At 44.1% G+C, this 25,815-nt stretch overlaps 1 protein-coding gene across 2 annotated transcripts in view; it reads right to left on the bottom strand.

Annotated features, from left to right (window-relative positions):
* Positions 1 to 25,815, bottom strand: part of MGAT5 (alpha-1,6-mannosylglycoprotein 6-beta-N-acetylglucosaminyltransferase) — a 338,877-nt gene that overhangs the window by 271,934 nt on the left and 41,128 nt on the right. For both annotated transcript variants that reach the window (XM_038565049.1, XM_038565050.1), the window contains one exon: positions 21,394 to 21,434. The gene's annotated coding sequence lies outside the window, so the exon portion shown is untranslated. Of the gene's footprint in view, positions 1 to 21,393; positions 21,435 to 25,815 lie in introns of those variants that run through there.

The raw sequence follows: 25,815 nt of genomic DNA, 5'->3' as shown, positions 1-25,815 counted from the left end.
TCTCCACATGTAGTCTGAGCAGTCTACACCTCTGGAGGTCAGGAAACAAATTCATGTTGGCAGGACCAAAACGCCCAGATTCTATATATCCCCCTATTGTTATTTCACAGCTTACGAGCAAAAGATTAGATTGATTCAAACATTTATTATTACTGCACAACACCCAGCCACCTCCTCTTCATTCGAGCTGCGAACCAATGACCTACCCAGCTGGACTCAAGAGGTCATCTTCTACCCCTTGGCTCCTTGTCACTGCCCCAGGTGTTACTGAGAATGAGTGACCCAGAAAGCAGGCGGAGCATCCTAACAGAGGTGATATTACAGCCCTGGGCACCACTCTTTCTGGCCCCTTCATGCATACCTAATGCATCCTGTTCCTCCTAAGGCAGAAGTAGAACTGTGTTTTCAAGCTTCCATTGCAGACAGCTCGGAGAAGAAATTTACTTTTCCCAGAAGTTGGCACAACATATGTTTACTTAGGTAGACATATCTACACAACACTAGCAACAAAACTAATTCATCTCACAGCAAATTATTCCAGAGAGACAATGTCACCTCTTTCTCCGTCCTAAAATCAAAAGGGGGAGGAAAAAAAGGAAACAAATGCAAATTGCCCCTGGCAGAGTTTCTCGCTGAAGGTACACAGAAGGACTCAAGAGCAATTCAAGGTTTGCAGCAAATGCCTATTCATTAAACCAGTAGGAGGTGCAACACCATCTGGCAGCCGTGTCCAGCGGAAGATCTATTGCTCAGGATCACTTCTGAGCAGCAAGCAAGTTTATTTTTTTCCCCTTTTATGCACAAAACTACAAGGACATCAATGTTGGCATCAGGCATGCCAGGAAGGCTTAACGAGACTGGAAAATGAGATCCAAAAACGGAATCCCGCAAAAGCCAGCTTTCATCGTGCTTGATTAAACAACATCCTCCCAGCATTCAGGAATCCCAGCAAACCCCAGCGTCCCCACTGGTGACTCCTTCAGAAACCACTAGGACTTCAGGCATGTAAGGGAGGAGAGACTGCTCCCTTACATGCCCAAAGTGGTTTTGTTGTTGTTAGATAGGCATGTTATATATATGCTGATGCAAACACAGGGGAACAGAACAGTGCAAATACAGCTACAAAGCATAATACTTGGGTTCAATGCCCCCAGGAACTGCCCCATTCCTCTGCTACCTCCTGACCCCCGGCACTTCCCCACAGTATCCACCTAATGCTGGGGTGTAGGGAGGGTGGGCAGGTTAGGTTAGGGTAGGGGGTGGGCTCTCCAAGGCAGTGCTGGTGACCCAAAGGACTGCTCCAGGGCAGGGTGGTGGGGAGGCGGTCACTGATGCCAGAAGACCTGGTGAGGGGGACGGAATGCCCACACTGAAGCCTGGACTCGGGAGTCTGGCTGGGCAGAGGGGCGGGAGGGGGCAAGTGTAGTAGAGTCTGGGCACAAGGCCAGACAATCACCGGGTGCCAGGAACCCCTGGAAGGCCCCCTTGGCAGAGTTCTCCCTCTGGGGCTTGCTTTCTTTGAACCTCAACATAACCAACCAGAATCTTCTTTTTCCCAAGTGAAGTTGCTGCCTTTTTTTCTCTAATGGAAATGCAACACTTACTCAATGCCAAAAATATGCTCAGTGCCAAAGAGCCAGAAAATCACAAAGAAATTTAAAAAAAACATTTATCATCCCACCACCTGCAGATATCACTAGTAAGATTCTGGTATATTTCTTGCTTTCTCCCCCCCTCCCCACTTCTCTCTCTCGCGCGCTCTCTCTCTCTCTCTCACACACACACACACACACACACACACACACACCATGTGCAGTGCGTGTATATATACATATGTATGCCTCACATTATGCTTGCTTTCTTAAGGCCTGCTTTTATGCCTTAACACATTTTAAACACTTTGCCATGATAATAAATATTTTTCAACCACAATTTAAAAGCTAAATAGTACCCCATTGCATATACATGTTTTACTTTAAATAATCCTGTAGCATTAGGCATTTATTTTTCTATGTTAAAAATTAACAATAAACTTTCACTCCTTCTTTCCCATTTCAGGTGGTTCCTCAGAGTAAAGCAATTGCCTAGTCCAATAAGAGGATTTCTAGCTTTTGATGTAGTAATATTCCCACATCGTCTTCTAGAAAAGTTATACCGTCTCCCCAAGAGGGTGTAAGAATGCCCATGTGCCATAGGCTCTTATCAAAGCTTCTACTATCTGCATTTTATTGTCCTTTAAATTTGACAGTTTTTTGCCTATCAGATAGGTTGTAATTAAGCAATTTGCCAACTAAATAGGTGTAAAAGACTACTGCTAATTAAAACCACAACGTTTACCAGGCACTTACTATGTGCCACATACTGTTATTTTACATATTTCAAGTGTATTAACTTCACATATGAATGGCAAAAATGAGGGACAGGAGGGTGAAGTGATATGTCCACCTGCAGCCAGATAGTCAATGGTGGCAGAGTCTAGACTCTGAATCATAACACCATACAATTACACAGAGAACTAGTAGAAAGAATGAGAGGAAGGGACAAGATTTAGACATGATAGAGGGGTCCCTGAAAATGTATCCTGCCAATCAATCCCTCATCTTTATTCATACGTTCAACATCACCATTTGTGGGGTTGTCCCATAAGTGACAGACACAGTCTTCTGATCCAGCAAATCCAATCTGAAAGTAGACTTTAACTTTTCACTGGCTCACTCATCAAAAAGTGACCCAGGTTTATTATTTTGGCATATGACTATTTGCCTGTTTATACTAATCACATGAAAGAGAATGGGCTTATTTGTTTTCTGGTGTAAAAAATGATTTGGGATCTGGGAATTCCACTTGTAGGTACATATCCCAAAGAACTGAAAGGACTGGGACAGATACTTGGACACCCGTGTTCCCAGAAGCCTTATCCACGACAACCAAAAGATGACAGAAACGCAAGTGCCCATGTCAGAGGAGTGGATAAACAAAAGTGCTATATACATGCAACGGAACATCATCCAGCCTTGAAAGGAAGAGAAGTCTGACGTGTTCTCCAGCGTGGATGAACCCTGAAGACTTTATGCTCAGTGAAAGAAGCCAAACACAAAAGGACAATGCTTTTGGAATGCAGTTTGCAATTGCATTTTGCAAAGCAAATGGAATATGCTTCCATCTATGTTAAATACCTAGAACAGGCAAAGTTGTAGACCAGAAAAGGACCAGCGGTTGCCAGGGTCCGACGGGTGGGAGGAATGAGGAGATGTTTAATGAGTATAGAGTGTCAGCTGAAAAGATGCAAAAGTTCAAGAGATGGATGGTGGTGAGGGCTGCACAGCTATGTGTGAATATACTTAATGCCACTGAATTGCACACTTGAAAATGGTTAAAATGATAATATTAGCATTATATGTATTTCACCACAATAAAAACAAAAGAAAAGATTCACAAGGCAAAGGGCCTCCTATAAACTTTCTATTTAGGGTGCTTCTGTCACTTGGGCCCTAATCAGATCCTCATAGACCCTTCTGGGAAACGCTACCCAACAGAAGTTAGGGGGCATGGTACAAATGCTTTAATAAAAGATGAAAAAGCCTCTGGAAACAGTCTTTAATTGCAGGGACCAACTTATATTGTGCTCAACTAAGTGAGCAGTCTGGAATACCAAAGAAAAAACAGAATCAAATAGACTGTAAAACCGCATTTGCTACAGGAATCCAAGAACAAATGGGAAAATCAGGTGAGCATTCACAAATGACTACTGAGAACAAAGAAACCACAGGAAAAGGTCTTAGCACAAGCCTGTAGATCCACAGAGCTCAGGTGTTAAGAACATCAGATGCAGAAAGACTGCCCATCCAAAAGCCGGCACCCCGTGTCCACCCAGATTTGGGGTGAACTTTCTGAGAAGGACACTTCTGGGATTCAAAAAGACAACTTAGGGCCAGTTAGCAGCTCACTGAATTCACACAGCACCACAGAATAGTTTCAAAGCTTTATTTTTTTTTTTAAAGACTCAAATTCAGAAATGCTGTCTTTGGGACTTATTTAACAGGAGGGCACTATTAAATCCCAAAGGACTGCTTCATTCCCCTGAGACTAAATAAAATTGTTCTAAGGAAAAGAAAGCTAGAACTATCAAAGCTAATATATGTTACTAGTGTCTCCTCATCAGCCCAACTGACACTGGATTAGAGCAGTAACTGCCAAGCCAAGAGGTGGGCTCCCTTCCCAGGCTACCATCTTAGGTCTTGCTATCTCAAACAGAATCTCCTTTGTACAGTAAAGAATGTGATTGGCCTTTGTCCCTGGTTCCTAAAAGGGACACTAAATCCTTGGAATTTCCTGAATAACTGAAGTGTCTTTGTTCTTGACAAGCCCCTTGGATCACACCTGAATTTATGATAAGAGATGAGAAGACTCGGACTGGAAACCGATCACCAAAAAACCAACTATGTGATCAGAACACTGGGGCTTTGAGCCTGCCCAATCTTGGGGAGTGGAGGGGGCTCAGACTCATTAAATTATTGGCAATGTGGGTGAACTCAGTCATGCCTATGAAATGAAAAGCTTAATAAAAACTCGACATCAAACTCAATGAAGTCTCCTAATTGGTAAATATGTTCACGTGCCAGGAAGGTGCCATGCCCAAATCCCAAAAGGAGAGGGCATGGAAGCTCAGCATCTAGAATCCTCTCAGACCTCACCTCTCTTCATTTGGATGGTCCTGATTTATGTCCTTTAGATTAAATAATCCTAAATTCTGTGAGTCATTCTAGTGAATTATCAAACATGAGGGAGTCATGGAACACCTAGATTAGAAGTCAGTTGGTTAGAAGTATTAGGGCACCTGGGTGGCTCACTCTGTTAAGCATCTGCCTTTGGCTCAGGTCGTAATCCCAGGGTCCTGGGATCAAGTCCCTTGTCAGGCTCAGCAGGAAGTCTGCTTCTCCCTCTCCTTCTGTGACCACCCCCCACCGCTTGTGTTCTCTTTCACTCTCTCTCTCTCAATAAATAAAATCTTAAAAATAAAAGTGTTAGTGGTCTGGGGACCCCACTTGCAGCTGGCATCTGAAGTAGAGGCAGTCTGGCTGGGGACTGCACCTTTTAATTTATGGGATCTGCACTAACTCCAGGTGGTTAGCATTAGATTTTATTGCAGTACACCACTTGGTGTCAGAATCCACCCTAACCCTGCACGCACACACGTTTCCAGCTGACTCAAGTGCTGTACATGGATTCAATACCCAGGTTCAAATGACATCACTTTTATCTGCTAAAATTTATGCCAACTATCAATGACTATAAAGTTTCCCCCATTTAATAATAACTGAAATATTCTGAGTAATTGCTATTCCAGACATGGTTCTAAGACCTTCTACGTGTATTAACTCACTCACTCCTCAGAGGAGATTCAAGGGGTGCATACTGTTGTTACTCTCATTTTACAGATGAGGGTGCTGAGGTATACAAAGTTTAAGGACCGTGCCCAAAGTCACATGGTAGAGGCGCCAGCATTCAAAACAAGTTCCTCTGCCTCTAGAAGCTGCCCCTGAGTCACATGCCTAGCAGAAAAGTCATGAAAGCTGGCCAGCCCCTGAGGGGCCCCGGTTAAATGCTCTTCTCTATCACCATTTGCTCCCATTCTCCATCCTTAGAATGGGCATACACTGATTTCTATGGGGTAAAACATGTGCACTCTGGTGGGAGAAGTATCCAGTTTCAACATAGCTCAGGGAAACTGAGGATACAGGTTGCACTGGAGGAGATTCATTATTTCCCCAAAAGTCTTTTCTACCAAAAACAAAACAGCTAGAGGGTACTAGATTTAAATGACACTGACAAATTTCACCACAATAGATGAGTAATAGGTTCAAAGTTGTTCCTTTCCATTATTTCCCCCACCATGGACAGAACCTCTCCATGATCAACAGAGACCCCCTTCTCTCCTCTTCTTTTTTTTATTACTTACATTCTTAAGCATACTTCTTCATTTTCATTAAATTGCTATTACAGTTTGATGTTCTTGGTGTCTTCAGCATCGCAATTAGAACCTCGGGCAGGCGTGATGGCAACTTTTCCAATAGAAATGATATAGTAAGGTCAACATCTGGTGACCTTCCACCTGAAGCACTCCTTTGGTAAATATTTTGAGGATCTACTACATGCTGGGCAGTACTCAGGCCCTAGGACTCCACAATAATGATGTTTACAAAAAGTACCTGCCGGCCAGCATGGCACTTACACACCAACGGCAGAAATAAAGAAGCAACAAGTAAGTGTGAGCACTTATGTGCACATGCATACATGCATCTAGTTCCAAGTAATAAGTGATGTTTAAAAAAAAAAAAAAAAACAGAGTAAGTGTAGATGTGAGGCAAGTACCAGGTGACATGTATGGCTGGGGCAAAATCAGGCCTGGGAAAGGTAGCAGGAGATGAAGACAGAGAGGAGCCAGATCCTCCTGACCCGAGGTACCCAACCCCTTGTCACCATCTCCCTCTGCTCCTGAGTCCAAGCCACCAACACAGGTCATTTCTACCTGACCTCTCTGCTCGCACCCTTATCCCTTACACCCAGTTCTCCACACAAGGCAAATGACTTTACAAATACAAACAATATCAGGCTACCCACCCCCAAACCCAGGCTCAAAACTCGGAACACATACATCACAGAATGAAACCCACACTCTGTACCCTGACCAGCAAGGCTCTGCATGTTCCAGTACTACTTGCCTTTCAGCTTCACACCCTGTTCCCTTTACCCTACCCACATGCTTTCATGATAGGTCCAATCTGTTCCCATCTCATGCACCCATATGTGCCATGTCCTCCTCCTGGAGTTCTCTTTGCCCTGGACACTGCCTTGACTCTGTTGTCATGAGGGTGTCTGCACAAACACCACTCCCTGAAGCAGCCTCCAAGGCCACCACATCTAAAGTAGCACCCAACACATGTTCTCTACCCCTTGCCCATGTGATTCTTCCTCTCCCAATCTCCACCTGACCTAGGATCCACCAATTTCTCTACTTCCTCTCTTTGTTCACCTCTGTATTCCCGGTGCCTAGAATGGAGCCAGGTACAAAAGGAAGAGTTCAACAAATATATGTCAAATGAAGAAATGAATGACTCTGATGAAGCCGTCCAACCCATGATCCACAATCCTGTGCATCCAAACTGTCCACACCACCTGTGCAGAGACAGCCCATTTTTGGATCAGTTCTTGTTGGCTGTAAAGCTCAGAAGGTAACATCTTCCCTTCTACAGAACCAGCTATTCCAATTTACCCTGTGATTCTGATACTAAGAGGACAGAGAAACCCTATAAAACTATTTGACAACCCAACATTTATACAAAAAGACCCCAAAGAGCTTCTAGGTAGTGAAATTCACCCATACTGTGAAGTAAGGAGTTACCAATTCAAATCCTTTCTGTGAGTAGACAGGTAGATAGAATTTCCAAGTAGGTAGAAAATGTCTCCAAGTGGCCACCTTTCATGCACAGACTCAGCCACTGCTCACTTAGTTCCTCTGATGTGGTGACTATGGGCTCAGCCCTGGGAACACAATGAGACCCAAAAGACCCAAGGTCAAGGAGCTTCCTGAAGTCTAGTAGGGGAGACAGACAAGACTGGCCATCTTTTAGCCACCACCTCTAAATCTCAATGCTTTGTATTTTAAAACCACGTTGGAGAGAAAAATGTGTCTATCCCTACACCTTAGTGTGAGGAATCAGTAACTGAAAGGTGTTCTGCTCTGGCTGTAGGTGTACTCGGCCCCCCTCAGGTCTGAGTGGAAATTGGGGGTCTCATCACAGATTGGGGAAGGGGGAGAGGGAGGGAGAAAAGGACCTCACCATCGTCTGAAATCTCACCCCTAAAGCTGCCTTCAATACTTTCAAAGCTGCCAACTTTTCCCTGGACAATGGTAGTAATGCAGAGGGCAGGCTCGTGGTGACTTACAAAGCCTTCCAACCTCAGGCCCTGGAAAGAAAATATCCTTTTGACATTTGTTCTTAATCCAGGGGTCCTCAAACTTGTGAAGGCAGCACAGCGCTTTCCATTTTGAGCTCTCGGGACAACAGAGAACACCCTGCAATATGGAATCCCTTCTTCTGAACCAGGAACAATCCAACTGACAGGACAAGGCACATGTGGGCAGAGGCCTCTGAATCTCAGAAGAATGCAGAAAATACTAAAATCCTACCTCTCCATTTCCCTGGAGAATTGGTTTGTTCCCTAGGTATTCATTTCAACACCCACTGGCACTCACTGGCAAGTAAGTGATGGCCAAAGATCTGAGCAGATCAGGGAAAACAAGACTCAAAGAGAGGAAAACTCTACTTCATCACTTAATGGCTTTTTCTGGGAATGAAAAAATACCTCTGTAATGATCTGGGGCCAAATACCAAAATTACTATAAAAATGAAATAAGACACGCCACACACAAAGCCCTCCCCCCCCCCTTTGTATAGTTTTTCTTTTTTTACTGGTATTTTCCTGCATTGGCAATTTGGCCATCAGCAAGTGAATCAACATCACCACTGCCGGGCATTTTCTCCGGGAGACGAACACTTCCATCAACACCTGCCCATACACAGAGGCATTCCCACTTGGAAACAAGGGAGTGGAGAGAGGGTGGGGAGGGAGTATTAGAGCATCTTTCTTCCCCCACAGCATTCTGGGATTCCCATGCATCTGATCACAAAGCCACAGGATGAAGCTCTGCCCACACACTCACGACTTAATACAAATGACTGTAATACAAGGAAAACTCTCCCTTGCCTCCACAATGCTCTCCCCACAGGCCAGCCTGGCCGGCCTTCCACTCAAACATTTTTGAGTACCTCTGTCAGGCATGGAGCATATGACGATTAATAGGTACAATTCCTGCTCTCAAAGTCTCGTGGGGAGACAGACACGTTGATACATCATTAGAACATAAAAGTGAAATCCACACATTAGTTCAACAAGGAATCTGTGGAGCACCTGCTATGTGCAGGCTACTGTTTTGAATGCTGGGCACACACATCAGCATACAGATGCATACAAAAGAGTATGGGATATACACGGGGTATCATAAGAACACAGAAGGCAGGCCTCTCATCCTATCCAGGAGGATCACGGAAGGCTTCTTTGATAAAGAAAGCCCCAGTAAGAACCTTGAAAGAGAAAATGAGGATGGCAGAGCAAGTCATCCCCGACAGGGAGAGGAGCAGAGGCATCAGTGAACAGTCACATTCCCCTGGCTGCCTGGGACGCAAGGGGAATCAGGGGCCTGCCAAGTCCAGCCTTGGGCAGCAAGACGAGGTGACCAGGGATCTTGAATGCCACAGCAGGCCCTAGGGCTCCCCCCCCCCTGTAGCTGAAGAATGACTTTGTACAGCCCAAAGCCCAGGAGTGACATGATCTAATTCCCATCTCAGATCCAATCTCCTGAACTGGTTTTTATTTGCAAGTACTGCCTCTCCTGCATCAGGGGCTTGAAAATGCAAAACAAAAACAAAAACAAACAAAAACCAAACAGCTAGCAAATGGATATAGAGAAGCTTCAAGGAATAAGGCAAATAGGATTCTTCCCCATTTTAATTTGAGAAGATGGTTAGAAACCACTAAGGAAGGAAGAAAGAAGGCAATGGTTTTTTATAGACCAAAAAATTAAGTGAGCAAAAGGCAGCTTCCCGGAGACAAACATCCCTGACTTAGCAATTTTGCAAGAACTGTTCGTTTTCATCTCTGCTGGGACTAAGAGAAGCTGCGTGGCAAACACTTTTCACGTCTTACGTGGCCTGCTGCCACATAACACCTCAGTGGGAGCCACACCAACCTCCCGAATTGGCCGCCACAGCTCATGGTGAATGAGCCAGCCTCTGACAGATCCAGAAACGACTGAGAATACATATTCTCACTGTGGATGATGGCTGCAGAGAAGGCTATTTTTTCTAAATAATACTTTCATGTTAATTTAACAACTCAACATCCTAAGGGCCTTCAGACTGAGTACTGAATTTCTCCCATTACGTGAAGGGCAATTTCAGACCCTTGTGGCCCAAACTTCAACTATTAAACACTCTATCCATTCTGTCTCTATAGACAAGACACACTTACTACTCAGAAGATGGTAGCATGAATACATCGATACAATAAAATTGCATTGCTATGTTATGGTTCCCAATCTAAATCCAATTATAAGCTTCTATACACTGTATCCAACTTATTGACCACACTATAGGCCTATAAGCTACCCTAAGCTTCAAATGAACTGGAGAAAAGTTCTCCACCACAGAAATTCCAATTTAATGTCCGTACAATTATCTGCCTTCCACATAAAATTCTGAAGCCCAGCAAGTGACATCATAAGTAAGTTGGTTGTGTTCTTCATCACAGAAGCAAGTATATTAAATGTTACTACCCCGAAGGCCACTGCTCTTCCAAGTGAAACCACACATGAAGTAGACTGGAAATTTTGTTAATCTACCACTGAAAGTCGCTAAGATGTTTAAATGCCACATTTTGGAGTATTTCAAATGTCTCCAGTCACCATCAAAATCAAGAGAGATGGGTTAAAATTAGTCTTCACTTTATGTACTGTATAATGAATTCCATTTATGTAACATCCAAAAACAGTGCAACTGATCTGTGTGGTTAGAAGTCAGGCCAGTGGTGATGCTTGGGATGGGGGTGAATGGAAATCTCAACTAGAATGAGATGCTTGGGGGGGGTTCCAGTTATTGTTTACATTTGATACTTGATCTGGGTACCTCAACACAGCAATGTGTAGCTGTGGTCATTCATCAAGCGGTACACCAACAATGTGTACACTGTTCATTATGTATAAGTCAAACAAGTTTTAAGACATCCAAGGGGGGAAAGGGCAAGATTTGTCTACTTTCTCAAAGACCCTACTGGGTCAGAATTTCAATCCACTGTGGCATTTCAAAGAGCACTGATTCTGCATGGACAGAAACCAGATCAACAGAAACAACTGTGGGCTTTCCTGGGCCCACTTTCATTCCCTTTCATTTATTTTTCATAAAGATCTCAACCATCCTAAGAGTGGTATATCTAGCACAGGGGATGATCAGGGTGGTTCACTACCTAACACAGTCCCTCTTCCATATGAGGAAACTGATTTCCAACAATGTGCATGCAATAATCAATCATCACCATATTCTTGAGTCACTTTTTAGTTTTTAAACAATCTGGGGGGATTTTCTTCTTTTTTAAGAGAGAGAGAGAGAGAGTGCACATGTGCCAGTGCAGCAGAGAGAAGGGGTAGAGGGAGATGGAAAATCTTAAGCAGGCTGTCACAACCCTAAACCATGACCTGATCCAAAATCAAGAGTCAGACACTTAACAGATTGAGCCACCCAGATGCCCTATCCACATTTTTAAAAATGTCTATTTTTATTTATTTATTTATTTGACACACACAGAGAGGCAAAGACATAGGCGGAGGGAGAAGCAGGCTCCCCACCGGGAGCCCCATGCGGGACTCAATCCCAGGACCTCGGGATCACAACCTGAGCCAAACCACTGAGCCACCCAGTTACCCCTAAATGTCAATTTTTAAAGTGACTTCTAAAATTGAGTAAAATACTTCTTCCATGAAGTAAAATACACACTTAGCAACCAACATTCAATCTAGTTCTCAATCTTTCACGGTTTTACATTTTAATCACACATAAAAACTCCAAACGGTCACACAAGTGAAAGAACTGAAGAAACTCAAGTTCCATATTTTTCATCCTAAACTGCGGTGTCATTTATTGTCAGCTCTGCAGAAACACAGAAATAGGCTATACCACAAGGGTTGGGGGCCTGAGGTGAACTTGGAGCAAGCTCCATCCATTCTGAACTGTTAGGAACTTACTCTCCAAGCAACATGGGTAGCTCAGTCCACATGCGTCAGGGCCAATGGTAGATAGGAAATTCTCAAAATTAATTTTCATGTAGTATACGATGTTTATTAAGTGGTAGGCAGAAGTGTGCTTTAATCTTAAGTGTGTATACATAAATATAAACATTAACATATTTACACAGCATTATTAACAGCAGCAACTATTTAGAACTTGGACAAACAGGAGTTTTTCCCAGGAAGTATTTTATCATCGGTTTTGTTTAGAACAAAACAAAACAAAAAAAAGGAGACCAGATCGGCTGAAGTCAGTCTCCCTGCTTCTAGTCTCTGGCGCTGACAAGCCCCTGGAGCCACACCTGGGGAGGGCCATGCCCACTGCCCCACCTGCAAGCAGCAGCTGCAGCATGACCAATGCAAGAACCAGGCAAACAAAAGCCTTCGGAAGACACAAAATGAACATCGAAGTTCAAACACAAAAGCTTTTGTATATCGCACATGGAGACGGCCCATGCAGTGCCCACTGAGGGTGGGGAAGGGCTTTTGCACCTCGGCACTACTGACTATTTGGGCTGAATACTATGCTGTGGGGCTGTCCTGTGCACAGTATGGCATTTATCAGCACCCCAGGACTCTGCTCACCACGGGGCCAGCAACACTCCCCCAGCTTCCCCGCCAGGATGTGCCAATGTCCCTGCATCACCACCAGCTGAGAATCACTGGGGTAGAGGTTGGAACACCTCTGGGAAAGTACACAAGAAATCAGGCACAGCTGGCCCCAGGGAAAGGGCACCTTTTTTAAAAAAAAAAAAATATATATATATCCTTTTAACTCCTAACAAGTACATCCATTTCTTTTCAAACACAAATTTCAGTACACAAAGGTAACTGAAGAGACAAGGCATGACCGTGTTTAGGCCAGAGCATACCAACAGCCCTCTTGAATTATTTTTCCTTTATTTTTTACTTATCTTCAAATATTTCCCTAATGAACAGAAAAAAAAAAAATTAACATTTTTCCAGAAAGGTCATTCTGGCCAGGAAAGACTTCCCATATACATGGAAATAAACAGTTATTTTCAAGAAATTATTTCTGGTCCTTCCTTGAAATCAGCCATTTTATACCCAATTCTCCATTTCTGTGGTTTCTCCAGAACAAAGCAGAATGAAAGGAGCAAAGCAGAGCATCAGTGGCAAGGCAAGCATCCCAATCCCCAGGGCCTCACTGAGAGGCCTGCTCAATACTGCAAAAAGAGTGAGGGATCTGACGCCAGGAAGCTTGGGTTTGAGTCTCTGTTCTATCACTCTCTCACCCTGGGGCCCTGCTCAAATCACCACCCCCCACACACACCAGTTTTTATTTATGAAACGGAGAGGTGATGTGCGCTTCACAGTGCTTCTGAGAACTCACTCACATGAAATACGCCCAAGTTTTTATACACATGTCAAATGTTATTACCTTTATCGTGAGGTTCTACATATCAGGATTCCCAACCCGAGATAATCCTTGGCTTTATCGACAGGGGGTTTAATCATTGAAAATAGCGTTAGGGTTGATTTCACCAGCATCAACAGCAGGTCCAAAAGGGTGGGAGCATCCATATAAAAAAGCCAGTAGAGCAAAGAGTTTAAGAGTGACGGGCAGGGTGCCAGACTGCCTGGGTTCTGATCCGACCAGTGACAATGGGCAACTTTCTTCACTTCTACTTGCCTTGGTCTTCTACAAACTGGCGATAACAGCGGTACAGCTGATGGGCATTCTTTGCCATTGTTATGTTCTATAAAGTCCCGGGGAACAAGGAATTCAGGAATGCTGACCTAATGTTCCCAGGGGAAACACAGGGTTCGGTTCCTGTGAGCCTCTGGTCACAACCTTTCCGTCAACTGATCAATTCATAATCGTGTTTTATGTGTTTCTGTTTTAAGACACCTTATTTAATATATATATACTGCTGGATCATGAACATTAACTGACAGCCAGTAGTAGTGTAAGTCATGCCTGAAGACACTTCCCTAACACATGCATATCCTCCGTCAGGTCCATCACTGCCTTCTTGTACCTCGGCACACTAAACAGCACTTTCAATGCTCTGCTTAGGAACCATTTTATTTTTTTATTTTTATTTATTTTGTAAATTTTTTTTAAAGATTTATTTATTTATTCAGAGAGAGAGAGACTGAGAGGCAGAGACACAGGCGGAGGGAGAAGCAGGGTCTCCAGGATCACATCCAGGGCTGCAGGCGGCGCCAAACCGCTGCGCCACCGGGGCTGCCCTAGGAACCATTTTAAACCATAAAATCACCAAAGACAAGTTCAAAAAGGCCCAAAAAGGGGGTGCTAATTAGACCACAAAGAGAACACTTATTTACAGGAGGAGACTTAAAACGAGGAGACAGAGTGTCGCCTCATTTGATCTTGGCTGGGAACTGAGCGTCCGGCCACTCAAATTTCCCTGCGCTGTGTGTTGTCTGTCAATGGCCACGAAAGCACTGCAACTATTGATGTGGTCATTACAAATACATTTTAGCAAGTAGGCAAATATTCAAATACTGAATCCTCAAACAATGAGCACTGACTGTACCTGCCTCACCAAGCAGCTTTGGTAATTCAAAGAATTAAGACAGATAAAGCGCTGAGAACTCTGCCATCTTGGCACACAGTGGACTCTCAATAGATGTTAGCTGTTACTGCAGAGTCAAAGAGGTCCAGAAAATATCACGTGGGGTAAAAAGCATTTAACAAAATGATGAAAAGGAACACAGGTGGTAACAGAGAAGCACAGAGGAGATAATATGGCACGGAGGAAGGAAACCCACTCAAATATTTCTTTCCTAAAGTGATCTCTCATTTATTTATTCTCCTGCCTTTCCACTAAGAGGTTACCCTCCCTGTGCCAGCCATCTACCCTTCTGCTCTCAAATGCATTCTCCGCATGCCCCTGCCCCTTATGCAACATTTCATAGGAAACCACATCTCCCAAACCCCCTTGCCATCTGGTTTCCATATAGGGTTGGCCTACGGGAGGTGTCAGCAGAAGCTGGGAGGGTGGACATGGGGAGGAGGCCAGCAGCATCTCCTTCACAGATGCAGCTCTTTCCAGAGGGCTCCACGTTCACTCTGATCCCATCCCCACCCCAACAAACATCCATCCTGCTGCAGCAGGATGCAGGGGTGGTGGTGGGGGGATATCTTCCCATGGCTGGAGATCTGAGTGGCCACATATTCTTGTTGGTATCTCATCTCCTCCACCCTTTATATGTTCACTTTTCTATAGTAGGTTCTCTGCAAAAGGCCTAGTCCAGTTGTCCCATCACTCTAGCACACACAGACTCTGGAAGGATGTTACGCTCTGCAACTCTCCAAAGACTCTCCCCTATGCACACTCACTGTCCCTCTCACAGTCTCACTTCTGTCTTATTCTGACTCACTGGCTTCCCTGTATTGAAAGCAAATAAAGGTGTTCGGGGGGATATTGTGTGTTTTTTTAATTCACTGCCGCAGGGGGAAAAAAAAAAAACAGCATACTTATGAAAATATTAGAGCTCCTTCAGCTTTTTATTAAATTACATTACCTCGGCCACCTTTCAACAGGAGCTACTAGCTGTCCCTACACCAGTGGTTTTCTTCTGCTTAAGTGCTATTTACTTTTTAAAGACTAAGCATTACTCTCAACTCATAAATACCTAGATTAAAAAAAAAATCCAAATGCAGCCTATGGCATATAGCCAATATTCCTTTGTAGTCAGCACTGGCCATTCCTGGCTGCTGACAGCAGCCTGTGTAATCACCGTCCGTGAATTGAGGGACCTTCCATTCTCTTTTCTTTCCATTGTTTCTCACCCCGGTGCATAAAAACGTAATGCCTGACCATTGTCACAAGCGGGCATAAAAGAGGAATAAAAGAGTTCATGTGGATAAAAGAATGCAATAGTGAACACGACTTTGGTAAGTGAATCAGAAAATTGGGAGTCAGGGAGGCTATGGACAATGCTCACAACTCCCTGAATCCACATTCTCCTTTCCGGGAAACGCAGCCAGACTACATTTTCTGGTGAGGTGTGGCCAGGTGACTGAATCTGAGACAATGGAATATAAATGGCAAGGGACTATCCATTGCCAGGTCTGCCCGGCTGAAACATCCTCCCAAGTTGGCTCCTGCACCTGCCCCCCACCCACCCACCCACCATCTCATAGGCCACACAGATGCCACTGTGGGCTAAATCGTGGAGGGCCTGTCTCCAGAGTCAGGACCTTGCTTGTCTTCATCAGTAAATCACTTCACAAAAGGGATCATTACCCCACACTATTGCCACCAGCCTAAAACTAGGAATTAGAAAAAACTTCTACTTGATGCAACCTGACTGTACACACAGACACACACACACGCAGAGAGATCCACTTGTTACAGAAGGGCACTAATGCAGGACACACGTCTTTTGAATGAGCTGGTCACACATTTCAGGCAGCCAAGAAGGTATATGAAATGATCCCCAGCATGTCCCTTCTAGAAAGATCTCTAAAAGGAAATCCATTTGGGTGGAACACTCAAGAATAAGCATCTGTTTCTGGCCCCTCATTTCCTATCAGGGAGAACATTGTTGTGCAAACCAACTTCTACTTTATAGCATAAAAAAACAAGATGCAGAGAGGTCAGGGTGGGTCTCATAGCATAACAGACATGGAGCTGGGGCCACCTCGGTGGCTCTATGGGTTGGGCTTCCAACTCTTGGTGTTGGCTCAGGTGGGTGGGATCAAGCCCTGCGCTCAGTGGGGAGTCGGCTGGAGAGTCTCCCTCTCCTAAGCAATCAATCTTAAAGGGTGGGAGGGAGGGCTAGCAGAGACCCACATCTCCTAAATAAGTGCTACTCCAAGTGGAGGGGGAGGGCAGTCCAGAGCAGGGCCAGTTCACAAAGTGCTTCGCCTATGGAGGGTAAGTACCAAACTGGAAAGTAAACATTTTGGAAACTCTTATGGTGATGTGACAGGAGAATTCTCCGTCTTTGAGTCAATCCACTAATAAAACTGCAGGCTTGCATTCTGGATCTCCTTGGTCTTTTTATTTCCCTTCCTAGTCACTTATTTGTAGTGTACCAATCCACGATGGTAAGTTTTAAGGATTTATTTATTCATGAGAGACACAGAGAGGCAGAGACATAGGCAGAGGGAGAAGCAGGCTCCATAGAGTCAGCCTGAGGTGGGACTCGATCCTGGAACCCCAAGATCACGCCCTGAGCCGAAGGCAGACGCTCAACCGCTGAGCCTCCCAGGTATCCCATCCCAGTTTGTAAGTTTTAAAGACCATTCTGTTCCTCCAATCACCCCAAATCTCCAAACTCTTCAGCCAAATTCCCAATGTTTCCTGCCCCACCGTCCCCAATCCTTCCTTCACCTGGGTTCTCCTCCAGCCTCTCGGCCCAGCAAGTCTCTCACCCCTACCCTTTCAGGGTGGTAGCTCATCATCAGCCTTTCTGAGGCGTGAGCTGCCCACATAGATTCCCGTAAGCCATTGTGAGGCTCAGAGTGAAACGGAGAGTTACGTGGTCAGTCATCCATCAACATGGCTAAAATACCGTAGAACTCTGGACCCAGAAAATGGCCACAGTAAGAGAATAAATGACTAGAAACCTGTCAGTGGGCCTTCCCATGTTAACTAACCTGAGGGAGAGCCTCAGGCTGGTTGGACACCTGCTGTCTATCCATCGCTGTAAGCCTGAGACGCAAAATCAAATGGCCTTCGCCTCTCTCCTCCAGGGAGGTTGACATACACAAAGAAGGTGCATATTGGCTTGGAGAGAAAGGAGAGGTTCTGAACAGAGAGTCATCTGCACATGGCACCAGGTATGATTAAGTGAGCAGACCTCATCATGGGAAGGGCATGGGATGTAGAGACAGTATTAGCTGGGCCGAGCAGGACCAACTGAATTGCCCATTTACAGAGTCCTGAACCAGCTGCAGAGAGGGATTTAAACACATACACAGCTCCTTGAAACTGAAAGGAGAGAAAATCAGATGGACAGCAAGCACAGAACAAGAGAATGAACAAAAGGAACCATAGGTGAGGGTAGATCCAGGTAGCACCAACCATCCTCAGAGAGTGGGTAGGATGGGGCTCTGTGTAGGCCTAGATTCCTGGCAGACCACATTTTTAAAATTTCCAAGGACAGAAGTCTGGTCATTTCAACATAAAACAGCACAAGCACCTTTCACAGTTAATAAGACACAGGTCATTGGCAGCATCAGAAAGGAACCCGAAAGATATGGTGGAAAGAAGGGGAGGTGGGAGGACACACGAGCGAGTGTTTTAGCCAAGTCTCTGCACTTCTCTGAATACTTGAAATATTTCAACATTTTACTTTTTTCAAGTAAAATCAGAGAAAAGATACATGCTGTTGTTTTGAAACCTCTTGCCATGAACGGAGGATGCTGGTTAGGTCCAGTCAAAGCCGGGAAGGCCTCGTGAAGACAACTGCTCCGCTCCTCCACGTGTGGCCTGGTGACGAGACACATGGCTGCCCATAGCCCTGCCCTCTACCTCCATGTCCCCACCTTCCCGTTCCCTTGGGCTGGCAGGGAAGCAGGGTTTAATCCATCATGCCCGCCTATCGGTACTGGACAGTGGCTATCCCGCACGCAGTCTTACCAGCTCCAGGGCACCTGCTGGTGTCTGAGAAAAAAGGAGATGCCAATGTGCACCGCAGGCCAAGAGCCAGAAAGGGGACACCCATCCCTCAGCTAACATTCTTCCCAAAGCCTGCGGCCCCCATCCAGGTGGCTCAAGAGCCCATAGCTACCCTGCTCCAGGTGAGCTAGCAAACCATGGCAGAAGACTGAGCTGCCCAGCATTCAGCCAACGTCAGGCACTGATATTTCCTAAGATATGACAAACGTCCTGGGAACCACGGAAAGACATCTGAGCCCAAGCAGTGAAGGGGTGTCATCTTAATCGCATCTAGGCCTGCCAAGGAAGCCCCCGCCTCTTCCAAGATTACTCAACCTTGACACCAACAGGAAAACATCATTAACTTTAAATCCCATAATCTGGATTTGATGATTAACATATTTCAATGTCTGTATTACCAGGATTAAAAAAAGACAGACAGACATTTTCTACCTAAAACCTTTCCTTCTTTTGACTCATTCATTCGGCTCCCCAGGCCGCCATGGGCCAGGTTCTGTGCTAGCCACTGGTGGTATGAAGAACGGGATGGCCAGTCCCAGCCCTCAAGGTTTTAAAGTCTAACTAGTCCCTCAGTAAGTAAAAACCATTCTGATTCCATTCTGCACTTTCCCCAATTTCTTTGGCAATATGTATTCACAAGATCCACTGGTGTGGCTCTGGTTTTATTTTTACCACAAACACCGCATCTTTCTCTTCTGGTCATGTCTCAAGAAATTAAAGTTAGAAGCTGGTTCTTTGAAAAATTAGGGCGTTAAAAAAAAAAAAAAAAGAAAACAGGTATGAGATCTACCAACCCCTTTGAAAAACCTTTTCTGACATCAATTTTCCTCTCTTATCACAGGCTCTGTGGTAATCAGAGTTAAAGAGTTCTTTGTTCTCAGAAGCCAATAATCCTGACCTAAATGGACTCATATGATTATACATAAACTTAATAAGCACAAAGCCAGGACAACCTATTCCTACCTAAATCAGAAAGGAGATGCTGTGGGGAGAATGGTAACCCACTTCCCCTCCTCCGGGAACACCCAACTATTTCCACACTCCTGAGGGGTGCCCAAGGGTATGAAGGCCACATGCTTCACATTCTAAGGGCTATTTAAAGGATTTTAAGAAATGCAAACTCATTTGTGGTATGGCTTTCAAGTTATAAATGTCAATGACAGCCAAGTCTGCTGTGTTGGGAACTCCTCCAACAACAGGTTGACAATAGCCCAATTCGAGGCTCTGGAGGAGGCTGACAGACAGCTGCTCTTTCAATAGTTATTCCCAAAGGAGCCAAGAGGCCCCTCCAAAGACAGCTAGATATGGCATGCTCAAGAGGGAAGGTGACAACATATTTGGTGGCAGATAGACACAGCCCAGGAGTGCCACATGGTGCCAACACGTCTGCCCGCTCCATGAAGGCTGTCAACCCCACACAGTGCAGAGCTGAGAGCAGGAGGTGGGGGCAGACATGGATATTAAAAAGAAAAAAAAAGAAAATCTCAGCACAGGAAAGGCAGAAAGATACTCATCCTTCCCACAGCATAAGCTACAGCAGCTGGGTCTTAGTGACTGCAGACCCAGCTCCAGGTCTCCACGACGTCAGCCTGCTGCCCCCAGCTGCCATGCCTGGCAAATCTTAGCGGGCAGTGCATGAACTTGCCCTATCTGTCAATAGTGAACTAATTGCCAAAACAGACTCCTGAAGATACACTGTTCGGTTGTACAGTCCTTGAAATGAAGTCCCATTCCAATTAAGGGATGTGTGTACGTGGTGGGGGTAGGGGAAGAGGTGGATTAAATACACTTGCTCCATCTTAGACAAAATCCCACATCCTCAGAAATTCAAAATCGCTTTGAGGTTCTGAAGGAGACACTTCCTGTTTCTCTGGTTTCTCCCAGCAGGACAAACTCTCAAGGTGACAGCTAGAGAGAAGCTGCTGATAAAAGTCACATGGTCACATGATTTTCTAGCTCTAACATTAAGGCTTTTTATTCACATCAGACATTCGCCTGCTTATGAGTTGCTGGGGTGGGTTGTTTTTTTTTGTTTGTTTGTTTGTTTGGGTTTTTTTGCCTGTGATGTTAGAGACAAAGTTTGTTCAAAGACCCACATACATAAATGAAACAGGAATTAGGAATGTTTAATGTTTCATTCTGTTCGCCCTATATCCTTGACACCCAAATCCTATCAGGCTGTGAAATCCAGATACTCTGCTCCCAAGTTAACATCTCATTTACCAAGTTAACTCTCAAGAGTGGCCTGGGAGGCGATTTTAAGCACTACACACTATTCAGACTGTTCAAACAAGGAAGTGCTTAGCAAATTTCTTCTGCCATAAAATATGTTCATAAATGAGGACTTAGGAAAGTATTCTTGAGCAATACTTGTTTCCTTGATACAGACACAGTTCAGAGATTGTGCCATCTTTAGCAATCACACTCTCCAATTCATCAGTTTTACTTATATTCACCTCATGATCCTCTATGTCAGGTCTGGGTTGGACTGCTCTGAAGGAATCGGCCATTCTATATAAGGGTAACTGGCCATGTTCAACTAAAGTCATGTTGGATCATGACTGAATAAAGTGATCAATGGCCTTCTGCTCCAGTCACTTTACTAATGCTAGACAGATAAAATATCCTTGCCCAATTATCCCAAAAGGTTAAACTCCACCAGGCCTTACCCAGATAGATGGAGATGTCGACACCCTTAGGATTGGGGTGGCACTGCTAGAGCCATCCTTCAGTGCTTTGGGACTAGGGGTCTGTATTTTGACAGTTCCAAATGGCAACATTTGACTCAACTACTTGATCTTCTCCCTCCCCACAGCAAATATCCTGGGTCTAGGCAAAGCCATATAGATATCTGCTTACTGCAGTGCTTACCTGGTCCTCCTCCAATGTCCACTTCAGAACAGTAATCACTCCTGAAATCACAAGGACAAAGACATTTTTAAGTTTCTCCTCTTTAACAACTTGATCTATTGCAAACAGGCTGACAAAGATCTTCTAAGGACTTTGCTTCTCCCATTTTGGAACCCACCTGCCTTTCAATATAGTCTCCCAAAAAGAAATACCTAAAACCAAAGGCATTTACCTTCAAAAAAAATTGTATTATCTCATGTGTTAAGATCCAAATCCATCATTAGTTTAGCAGGAGTTAAGGCTACATTTGGCAAAGATGGAGCTTCTGCACAAAACTGTTCTTTGTTCCAAGTCTCAGGAGGCATTAAACCCAAGGTTTTACCAATTCTAATGCTTTCCGGACTAGACTACATTAAGATACACACACAGTTCCAAGTATATGTACACACTCAATTTTAAAAACCAATAGCTCTATCACAAAAAACTAAGGAGTTTGCAATAGGAGATAAACCCAACTGAATTACAAGCCTGTTCATTCAAATGCAACAAATTACTTGTGGCAACTTCACCTTGAAGAATAAAATAAAACTATCTTTAAAAAAAGCGTGAAAACCATTTTAGAAACAGATTTACTATATGCTTCTGATAAAGGTAGTATTTTCCTTTTATAATACTCCTTTATAAAAGAAAAGGAGGGAACATGTCCTTTAATAGATATATTCAGCTTTTTTCTGATATTACTGGAATTTATCAGCAGAGAATTATAAAACTGAAAGAGAGTTCACTAGGGAGGGAGGGGAGGAGGGAGGGGAAGAAGGAGGGAGGAAAAAATAAAAACCATGCTGCATAGATCCATCTCTGAGTCAACTGCCCATAAGTACTCTAAGGCTAGCCAACTGCTCTTAGCACTGAAGGACCTAACAGAAGACATTTTCTGCTAAAAAATGTCTGAGTTGTGTTATTTTTTTTTTTTAATCAAAACAAGCCAATCCCTTCTTTATATGGTCTACTGCATACAACTTCGCAGCATGAACATTGTGACCACGTCAACTATTTGAGCAATACCAGAGAGCCGTAGCCCTAGGGCAACCAGGGAGAGCAGACTCCACCTGGGGTCATAGCAAACCCACCAACTCCAACCAACAGTCTTGCCTCACAGATGTTGACTCAAGAAGAATGGAAGGTGAGAAAGAACGCCGTCAAGGGCAGTGACCATACAGCCCCCTCTTTATACCAGCCTCTGGACATAGCTCTGAGGTGAAGGAATGGTTTCTGAAAATGCAATTATCATGACCCAGAAAAAGCTGCTAATTCCAGCAAGTCCAGTCATCAAGATATATTTTAAGAAAACAATCCTAAGCATTTTGGTCAATATCGAAACACCTTCATTCACATGTACTGGTGTAGGCTAATAAAATGAATACCCAGGTGCCTCAGCCCTAAAGGACACAGGCTTGCTTTCAGTGCTTTTACTCTTCACTGTATGTTTTCATCAACATCATAACCAGTATATTACATTGCGATTTTCCGAAGCAGTGCTGGGATCACGTGGTCAGGCCGTAAGATTCAAGAAAAATGTTTATGATGTGCCCTCCTCCCCACCCCTACACCCAAAAAAAGTTTAACTTTACCTCCCTCGATGCTTTCAAATCTCAATTTTTTTCTTCAATAATACTCCCATTAAATAAGGACTCAATCTTGATTTCCCCTTAAGCATCAGACAAGCTACTCCCTGAGTCATGTAAAAACTACTGCATTACCCTTGGCTCTATCATTAGCAAAATTCATGGTCACCATGAAACCAAAAGGCCATTCGTGTCTATCCTCAGCAAAGCTTTAATGTTCAACTCATCTTAAATATCATTTCCTGAGGAGCCAGATATATAACATTAATGAAAATTTATAGCCATTTCTAGCCAGGTCTCTAGATCAAGAAAACATTGAAGGAACTCCTTTTTCCTTCTTCATTTTCAAAGCAACACCACTCCACAGCTTTCACCAAGATTTCACCCCAAAGTTTATTTTCTGGGGATTAATAGGCTCCCTCATGCTCTTTTTGGGCTTATGCTTTCTTTCCTTTCTTAATTACACCTAAACTATGAAAGCATTTGTAAAGCATCATGGGAATTCAATTCAATCTATAAAGAATGAGGCAGCGATCACAGGGACATTCAGTGAAAAAGTAGCTAGGAGAAGCTGGAATCCCATTCTCAAGCAACATTTTATCCCTTTTGTTATTTTGGAGAAAAGATGCTATAAATGGCCCACACACAAAATACCCTACCACCAGCTCTGCACTCTAGGCTGGCATTCTATGAGGAGTCTGCACTGGAGTTTCTTCAAGGACCACCTCCACAGTACCTCCTCTGGATCCAATACAGAGGACGATGGTGGCAAGTTTCAGACGTAAGGGCCCCACAGCTCCTCACTTCTCATGCCCTTCTGCACCAGAAGCTGTCAGATTGACCCCTTTCTCAAATTTACACTCAAGTTTCTCACCCTCTCATTCCGTATGGACCATGTCTTTCTAAATAGAGAATCTGAATCTTAATGCCAAAACAACTAGGGACGTAGCTCAAAGCAGTCTTGCCCTCTCTCCTTTTCCAGAGCCTAATAGGCAAAGGTGGCTCGTGGACACCACCAAAGCTGTCCTGCATACCTACCTACTCCTGTGAGAAAATAGGTAGAAGAGAGCATATGACTCTGCTCAAAGTACCATCATGCCTACAGAAATAACTGCAAATGATAAGACCACCTACTGGTACATGCAAGAAACACATCATGAACATGTTTATAAGCTTTAGGTAATTTGATCTTTGTTATCAAATATCAGATAGTCACATAGGGGAAAAAAAAAAAAACCAACACCCATAATTACAATACTGGCCTCAAATGGCTTTCATCTTATGTGGGGCAGAGCACCTAAAATCACCACACAGTGAAATTTTGCCCAGTTACAAAGATCTAGACTGATTCTTGACATCAGAATGTATGTCAGAATGTACGACCAGGGCACCTGAGTGGCTCAGTCGGTTAAGCATCTACCTTTGGCTCAGGTCATGATCCCAGGGTCTTGGGATCGAGCCCCACATCAGGCCCCTGCTCAGCAGGAAGCCTGCTTCTCCCTCTTCCCTCTGCTCCTCCTATTCTGCTTGTGCTTGCTTTCTCTCTCTCTCAAATAAATAAAATCTTAAAAAAAAAAAAAGAATTATACAACCTTAAACACGTTTGGTTGCAGCATACTTCAAAACTTTCTAGCATCTTTCCATTTCAGCGAGGCCTCTCATCACACTGCCATTGAAAGTTTCCCAAAATAGAGCCAAATCTAAATCTGCCCCACATTGCTCATGCTGCCTGGACTCAGAAGTCCGACTCTCACAAGCTGTGTGAGGACAACCAAGTGGCTCTCCCAACCTCCATCTTCTTGTGCCTGAAACAGAGGCGATCACAGTGCCTCGTTCAGAGAATGGCGGTGGGATTCATATGAACTAATACAGCACAGCCACATGCACAGCTGCCACCTCAGAGTCCTCCACAAACATTAGTGATTCTCACGGTTATGGTTGCCATTGCTAGAACAAGATAATTAATAGGATAATAAAAGCCAGTTCTAGAACCAGTCAGAAGCCTAGAACCACAACCACTGGTAGCACTTGGTACATCATATTTTCATTTTGCTAACAGCTATTTTGCCAGACAGGTGTGACAATGACATTCATTCAGTGGCTCAGGACTTGGAGTGCCCTTACTTGAAAGGACTGTCCTCCTACAGACAGCATCCAAGTAATGTGTGTTTGATTGACAAGTAAGAAAAAATAATTTATACCTTGCAACTTGAGAATTCATCACTAACTTGAATCCTAGAGACATTGGTATCCATCAAAGTTAATCCAAAATTTTACCAAGACAGGAGGACAGTGGGCTAGGAGAGCCAGGAGACCGACCGTTTAGCGAGGTTTGCACCTGTTGTTCCTGTTCACTCACCATGTCACAAAGAGCAGGTGCCCTGGATGAAGCTTGCACACCACCTCAAAGAATAATTTGTATTTTCATCAAGACTGTTTTAATAGGTACTGGGGAATTAATTTAGAATTCAGATTCTTGAACATTCCCCAAGTTACACCTGTTTCTGTCCCTAAGCGTAATGGTTCTCAACATGCCGTTTCAAACTAGCAGTATCAACATCATCTGTGAAGCTGGGAATGCAAAATCTCAGACCTCACCACACCCCTCCTGAATCACAAACTCTAGGCTGGGGCCCAGGAGATTCAGATGCTCGCGCAAGTTTGAGAACCACTGCCAATAGGCTACTAACACGTGTGCTGGGGCATCACTACAGACAGCTCTTTTCCTTAAACTATCTGGCATTTCTCAGATCCATAAAACCTGCTATAGGATGATGTCAGCTGTTCCTTTTATTTTTAATTCCTCATGACGAGGCTG

The sequence above is a fragment of the Canis lupus genome, chromosome 19 (genome assembly GCF_011100685.1).
Source record: "Canis lupus familiaris isolate Mischka breed German Shepherd chromosome 19, alternate assembly UU_Cfam_GSD_1.0, whole genome shotgun sequence".
In the NCBI taxonomy this organism is placed as follows: domain Eukaryota; kingdom Metazoa; phylum Chordata; class Mammalia; order Carnivora; family Canidae; genus Canis; species Canis lupus.
This window is presented reverse-complemented; position numbering and strand designations above follow the sequence as displayed.